This window comes from Hyla sarda, chromosome 1, assembly GCF_029499605.1.
Source record: "Hyla sarda isolate aHylSar1 chromosome 1, aHylSar1.hap1, whole genome shotgun sequence".
In the NCBI taxonomy this organism is placed as follows: domain Eukaryota; kingdom Metazoa; phylum Chordata; class Amphibia; order Anura; family Hylidae; genus Hyla; species Hyla sarda.
Genome location: NC_079189.1, coordinates 99,737,698 through 99,745,539, shown reverse-complemented (window position 1 = coordinate 99,745,539; position 7,842 = coordinate 99,737,698).

Here is a 7,842-nt window from a genome sequence, read left to right as displayed (position 1 = left end):
GGCAGCGGGAGACGGCCCTCGCCACTCTGCTCACCCGGGCGCCGGCGGCCGGCGCGGTGCCGGACGCCTCCAGGGGGCCCCCGCCGCAGGGACCCCGCCCTGTGCCTCTCAAGTTCACCTCTGCGGAGGGACGACCCCTTCCCGGGCGGAGGTTGTTCCGCCAGGGGGGGTATACCCTGCAGGCCCGAGCATTGGCACAATGCAGCATCGTGGGGAGGGAGACCATCTCGCCTTACCCGGCACGGGCTCCAAAGCCCGGCCGAACGAGGGGGTCGCTCCCCGCCGGATCGCGCCTCGCTTGATCGATCGGGGGACCTTACACGGGGGAAAACACGGAAATATGCCCTTAGCTCCGCCCCTCCGGTCCAAAGAGAGGGCAGGCCACGCGCGCATCACCCCGGGGTCCAGGGAACCTCAGCGGACCGCCTGCCGAAGTTGCTCGACTCGCTCGACGTCCCAGCTCTCTGGCACAGGTGGCCGTTCGAAGGTACCCGGTCGCGATGCTGTGATACACTTTTATGAACGCGTACCACTCCAACATGCCCAGCTCGTGGAACTGTCACCTGGATTCAGCTTTCAAATCCGATCTCATAGCGGTTCTCAGTTTCGAGAAAATCGTCAGGCCTGGAAGTCGGTCAGGGGACCTTTGCAGAGGCCTTGCCCGGGTTCGGTTGACCTTCCTGGGCACAGGGACCCGCACCTACCCCTGGCCGACAACCGGGACTTTGACATTTTTTTTCTCGCCTCCGTGGGGTCCGGGGGGGCGCGTCGGCACCACCCCTGGGGCCGGGGGCCCATCGGCGGACCGCCCGCCGTACTCGCTCGACTCGCTCGACACTTCCGCCTCCCCGCCACGGGGGGGTCAACATCGACAAACCTGTGCCCAAGGACAGCGCGCCCTGCCTGGGTACAGGGACCCGCGCCTCCCGCCCTGGTTCTCCGTCAAAGGTCCCAAGGCCTGGAAGTCTGTCAGGGGACCCTTCCGGAGGCCTTGCCCGGGTTCAGTGCACCCTGCCTGGGCACAGGGACCCACACCTACCCCTGGCCGACAACCGGGACTTTGACATTCATCAGGGGTCCGCATCACCGATCTTGTGCCCAAGGACAGCGCGCCCTGCCTGGGTACAGGGACCCGCGCCTCCCGCCCTGGCTCAACCCGCTCAACTCACTCGACATCCCAGCTCTCTGGCACAGGTGGCCGTTCGAAGGTACCCGGTCGCGATGCTGCGATACACTTTTATGAACGCGTACCACTCCAACATGCCCAACTCGTGGAACTGTCGCCTGGATTCAGCTTTCAAATCCGATATCATAGCGGTTCTCAGTTTCGAGAAAATCGTCAGGCCTGGAAGACGGTCAGGGGACCTTTGCAGAGGCCTTGCCCGGGTTCGGTTGACCTTCCTGGGCACAGGGACCCGCACCTACCCCTGGCCGACAACCGGGACTTTGACATTTTTTTTCTCGCCTCCGTGAGGTCCGGGGGGGCGCGTCGGCACCACCCCTGGGGCCGGGGGCCCATCGGCGGACCGCCCGCCGTACTCGCTCGACTCGCTCGACGCTTCCGCCTCCCCGCCGCGGGGGGTCCACGTCGACGATCCTGTGCCCAAGGATAGCGCGCCCTGCCTGGGTACAGGGACCCGCGCCTCCCGCCCTGGTTCTCCGTCAAAAGTCCCGAGGCCTGGAAGTCTGTCAGGGGACCCTTCCGGAGGCCTCGCCCGGGTTCAGTGCACCCTGCCTGGGCACAGGGACACACACTTACCCCTGGCCGACAACCGGACTTTGACGGTTTTTCGTATGGCCCACCCTGGGGGTCCAGGGGTGTCGAGGGCCCTCGGCAGACCGCCCGCCGTACTCGCTCGACTATGTCGAGTCTGTCGACGCTTCCACCTCCCCGCCGCGGGGGGGTCCACATCGACGATCCTGTGCCCAAGGATAGCGCGCCCTGCCTGGGTACAGGGACCCGCGCCTCCCGCCCTGGTTCTCCGTCAAAAGTCCCAAGACCTGGAAGTCTGTCAGGGGACCCTTCCGGAGGCCTTGCCCGGGTTCGGTGCACCCTGCCTGGGCACAGGGACATACACTTACCCCTGGCCGACAACCGGACTTTGACGATTTTTCGTCTGGCCCACCCTGGGGATCCGGGGGGACGGGGGACCCTCGGCGGACCGCCCGCCAGACTGGCTCGACTCGCTCGACGTCCCAGCTCTCTGGCACAGGTGGCCGTTCGAAGGTACCCGGTCGCGATGCTGTGATACACTTTTATGAACGCGTACCACTCCGACATGCCCAGCTCATGGAACTGTCGCCTGGATTCGGCTTTCAAATCCGATCTCATAGTGGTTCTCAGTTTTGAGATAATCATCATGTCTGGAGGTCTGTCAGGGGACCCTTCCAGATGACTTGCCCAGGTTCAGTGCACCCTGCCTGGGCACAAGGATACACACTTCCCACGGGCCAACCACCAGACTTTTAACATTTTCCCTCGACTCCATGGGGGCCGGGTCGGCGCGTCGGCACCGGCCGACCGGACGTCGTCCTCGCTCGACTATGTCGCATATGTCGACGCTTCCCCTTCCCCGCCGCGGGGGGGTCCGCGTCGACGATCCTGTGCCCAAGGATAGCGCGCCCTGCCTGGGTACAGGGACCCGCGCCTCCCGCCCTGGTTCTCTGTCAAAAGTCCCGAGGCCTGGAAGTCTGTCAGGGGACCCTTCCGGAGGCCTCGCCCGGGTTTGGTGCACCCTGCCTGGGCACAGGGACACACACTTACCCCTGGCCGACAACCAGACTTTGACATTTTTCCGTCTGGCCCTCCCCGGGGGGTCCAGGGGCATCGGGGGCCCTCGGCCGACCGGACGTCGTCCTCGCTCGACTATGTCGAATATGTCGACGCTTCCCCTTCCCCGCCGCGGGGGGGTCCGCGTCGACGATCCTGTGCCCAAGGATAGCGCGCCCTGCCTGGGTACAGGGACCCGCGCCTCCCGCCCTGGTTCTCTGTCAAAAGTCCCGAGGCCTGGAAGTCTGTCAGGGGACCCTTCCGGAGGCCTCGCCCGGGTTTGGTGCACCCTGCCTGGGCACAGGGACACACACTTACCCCTGGCCGACAACCAGACTTTGACATTTTTCCGTCTGGCCCTCCCCGGGGGGTCCAGGGGCATCGGGGGCCCTCGGCCGACCGGACGTCGTCCTCGCTCGACTATGTCGAATATGTCGACGCTTCCCCTTCCCCGCCGCGGGGGGGTCCGCGTCGACGATCCTGTGCCCAAGGATAGCGCGCCCTGCCTGGGTACAGGGACCCGCGCCTCCCGCCCTGGATCTCTGTCAAAAGTCCCGAGGCCTGGAAGTCTGTCAGGGGACCCTTCCAGAGGCCTCGCCCGGGTTTGGTGCACCCTGCCTGGGCACAGGGACACACACTTACCCCTGGCCGACAACCAGACTTTGACATTTTTCCGTCTGGCCCTCCCCGGGGGGTCCAGGGGCATCGGGGGCCCTCGGCCGACCGGACGTCGTCCTCGCTCGACTATGTCGAATATGTCGACGCTTCCCCTTCCCCGCCGCGGGGGGGTCCGCGTCGACGATCCTGTGCCCAAGGATAGCGCGCCCTGCCTGGGTACAGGGACCCGCGCCTCCCGCCCTGGTTCTCTGTCAAAAGTCCCGAGGCCTGGAAGTCTGTCAGGGGACCCTTCCAGAGGCCTCGCCCGGGTTTGGTGCACCCTGCCTGGGCACAGGGACACACACTTACCCCTGGCCGACAACCAGACTTTGACATTTTTCCGTCTGGCCCTCCCCGGGGGGTCCAGGGGCATCGGGGGCCCTCGGCCGACCGGACGTCGTCCTCGCTCGACTATGTCGAATATGTCGACGCTTCCCCTTCCCCGCCGCGGGGGGGTCCGCGTCGACGATCCTGTGCCCAAGGATAGCGCGCCCTGCCTGGGTACAGGGACCCGCGCCTCCCGCCCTGGTTCTCTGTCAAAAGTCCCGAGGCCTGGAAGTCTGTCAGGGGACCCTTCCGGAGGCCTCGCCCGGGTTTGGTGCACCCTGCCTGGGCACAGGGACACACACTTACCCCTGGCCGACAACCAGACTTTGACATTTTTCCGTCTGGCCCACCCCGGGGGGTCCAGGGGCATCGGGGGCCCTCGGCTGACCGGACGTCGTCCTCGCTCGACTATGTCGAATATGTCGACGCTTCCCCTTCCCCGCCGCGGGGGGGTCCGCGTCGACGATCCTGTGCCCAAGGATAGCGCGCCCTGCCTGGGTACAGGGACCCGCGCCTCCCGCCCTGGTTCTCTGTCAAAAGTCCCGAGGCCTGGAAGTCTGTCAGGGGACCCTTCCGGAGGCCTCGCCCGGGTTTGGTGCACCCTGCCTGGGCACAGGGACACACACTTACCCCTGGCCGACAACCAGACTTTGACATTTTTCCGTCTGGCCCACCCCGGGGGGTCCAGGGGCATCGGGGGCCCTCGGCCGACCGGACGTCGTCCTCGCTCGACTATGTCGCAAATGTCGACGCTTCCCCTTCCCCGCCGCGGGGGGGGGGTCCGCGTCGACGATCCTGTGCCCAAGGACGGTGCACCCTGCCTGGGCACAGGGACACACACGTCAATCGGGACTTTGTCGCTCAGCCTAAGAAGGTCGGCCTGAAGCACTGTCGTGCGTCCCGACGGGGTCCGCACACCCGCCCGCCGGTGCCGCTGCCTTCCTCTGGGTGTGCCCTCTCCGGGGATACCATGCGCGGGGTGGGCGAACCCTCCCGGGGGTCCAGGGACCGGTGCCAAACACCCCGCACACAGCGATCTCGACCTTGTGAATGTTACGCTCAGCCTACTTCGGGGCCACGCTGCACCGCCCGTGCGGGTTCGCGCACCCACCCGGTGGTCCCGCTGCCTTCCTCCGGGTGTGCCCTCTCCGGGGATACCATGCGCGGGGTGTGCGAACCCTCCCGGGGGTCCAGGGACCGGTGCCAAACACCCCGCGCACAGCGATGTCGACCTTGTCAATGTTACGCTCAGCCTACTTCGGGGCCACGCTGCACCGCCCGTGCGGGTTCGCGCACCCACCCGGTGGTCCCGCTGCCTTCCTCCGGGTGTGCCCTCTCTGGGGATACCATGCGCGGGGTGTGCGAACCCTCCCGGGGGTCCAGGGACCGGTGCCAAACACCCCGCGCACAGCGATCTCGACCTTGTGAATGTTACGCTCAGCCTACTTCGGGGCCACGCTGCACCGCCCGTGCGGGTTCGCGCACCCACCCGGTGGTCCCGCTGCCTTCCTCCGGGTGTGCCCTCTCCGGGGATACCATGCGCGGGGTGTGCGAACCCTCCCGGGGGTCCAGGGACCGGTGCCAAACACCCCGCGCACAGCGATCTCGACCTTGTCAATGTTACGCTCAGCCTACTTCGGGGCCACGCTGCACCGCCCGTGCGGGTTCGCGCACCCACCCGGTGGTCCCGCTGCCTTCCTCCGGGTGTGCCCTCTCCGGGGATACCATGCGCGGGGTGTGCGAACCCTCCCGGGGGTCCAGGGACCGGTGCCAAACACCCCGCGCACAGCGATGTCGACCTTGTCAATGTTACGCTCAGCCTACTTCGGGGCCACGCTGCACCGCCCGTGCGGGTTCGCGCACCCACCCGGTGGTCCCGCTGCCTTCCTCCGGGTGTGCCCTCTCTGGGGATACCATGCGCGGGGTGTGCGAACCCTCCCGGGGGTCCAGGGACCGGTGCCAAACACCCCGCGCACAGCGATCTCGACCTTGTGAATGTTACGCTCAGCCTACTTCGGGGCCACGCTGCACCGCCCGTGCGGGTTCGCGCACCCACCCGGTGGTCCCGCTGCCTTCCTCCGGGTGTGCCCTCTCCGGGGATACCATGCGCGGGGTGTGCGAAGCCTCCCGGGGGTCCAGGGACCGGTGCCAAACACCCCGCGCACAGCGATCTCGACCTTGTGAATGTTACGCTCAGCCTACTTCGGGGCCACGCTGCACCGCCCGTGCGGGTTCGCGCACCCACCCGGTGGTCCCGCTGCCTTCCTCCGGGTGTGCCCTCTCCGAAGATACCATGCGCGGGGTGTGCGAACCCTCCCGGGGGTCCAGGGACCGGTGCCAAACACCCCGCGCACAGCGATCTCGACCTTGTCAATGTTACGCTCAGCCTACTTCGGGGCCACGCTGCACCGCCCGTGCGGGTTCGCGCACCCACCCGGTGGTCCCGCTGCCTTCCTCCGGGTGTGCCCTCTCCGGGGATACCATGTGCGGGGTGTGCGAACCCTCCCGGGGGTCCAGGGACCGGTGCCAAACACCCCGCGCACAGCGATCTCGACCTTGTCAATGTTACGCTCAGCCTACTTCGGGGCCATGCTGCACCGCCCGTGCGGGTTCGCGCACCCACCCGGTGGTCCCGCTGCCTTCCTCCGGGTGTGCCCTCTCCGGGGATACCATGCGCGGGGTGTGCGAAGCCTCCCGGGGGTCCAGGGACCGGTGCCAAACACCCCGCGCACAGCGATCTCGACCTTGTGAATGTTACGCTCAGCCTACTTCGGGGCCACGCTGCACCGCCCGTGCGGGTTCGCGCACCCACCCGGTGGTCCCGATGCCTTCCTCCGGGTGTGCCCTCTCCGAAGATACCATGCGCGGGGTGTGCGAACCCTCCCGGGGGTCCAGGGACCGGTGCCAAACACCCCGCGCACAGCGATCTCGACCTTGTCAATGTTACGCTCAGCCTACTTCGGGGCCACGCTGCACCGCCCGTGCGGGTTCGCGCACCCACCCGGTGGTCCCGCTGCCTTCCTCCGGGTGTGCCCTCTCCGGGGATACCATGCGCGGGGTGTGCGAACCCTCCCGGGGGTCCAGGGACCGGTGCCAAACACCCCGCGCACAGCGATCTCGACCTTGTCAATGTTACGCTCAGCCTACTTCGGGGCCACGCTGCACCGCCCGTGCGGGTTCGCGCACCCACCCGGTGGTCCCGCTGCCTTCCTCCGGGTGTGCCCTCTCCGGGGATACCATGCGCGGGGTGTGCGAAGCCTCCCGGGGGTCCAGGGACCGGTGCCAAACACCCCGCGCACAGCGATCTCGACCTTGTGAATGTTACGCTCAGCCTACTTCGGGGCCACGCTGCACCGCCCGTGCGGGTTCGCGCACCCACCCGGTGGTCCCGCTGCCTTCCTCCGGGTGTGCCCTCTCCGGGGATACCATGCGCGGGGTGTGCGAACCCTCCCGGGGGTCCAGGGACCGGTGCCAAACACCCCGCGCACAGCGATCTCGACCTTGTCAATGTTACGCTCAGCCTACTTCGGGGCCACGCTGCACCGCCCGTGCGGGTTCGCGCACCCACCCGGTGGTCCCGCTGCCTTCCTCCGGGTGTGCCCTCTCCGGGGATACCATGCGCGGGGTGTGCGAAGCCTCCCGGGGGTCCAGGGACCGGTGCCAAACACCCCGCGCACAGCGATCTCGACCTTGTCAATGTTACGCTCAGCCTACTTCGGGGCCACGCTGCACCGCCCGTGCGGGTTCGCGCACCCACCCGGTGGTCCCGCTGCCTTCCTCCGGGTGTGCCCTCTCCGGGGATACCATGCGCGGGGTGTGCGAAGCCTCCCGGGGGTCCAGGGACCGGTGCCAAACACCCCGCGCACAGCGATCTCGACCTTGTCAATGTTACGCTCAGCCTACTTCGGGGCCACGCTGCACCGCCCGTGCGGGTTCGCGCACCCACCCGGTGGTCCCGCTGCCTTCCTCCGGGTGTGCCCTCTCCGGGGATACCATGCGCGGGGTGTGCGAAGCCTCCCGGGGGTCCAGGGACCGGTGCCAAACACCCCGCGCACAGCGATCTCGACCTTGTCAATGTTACGCTCAGC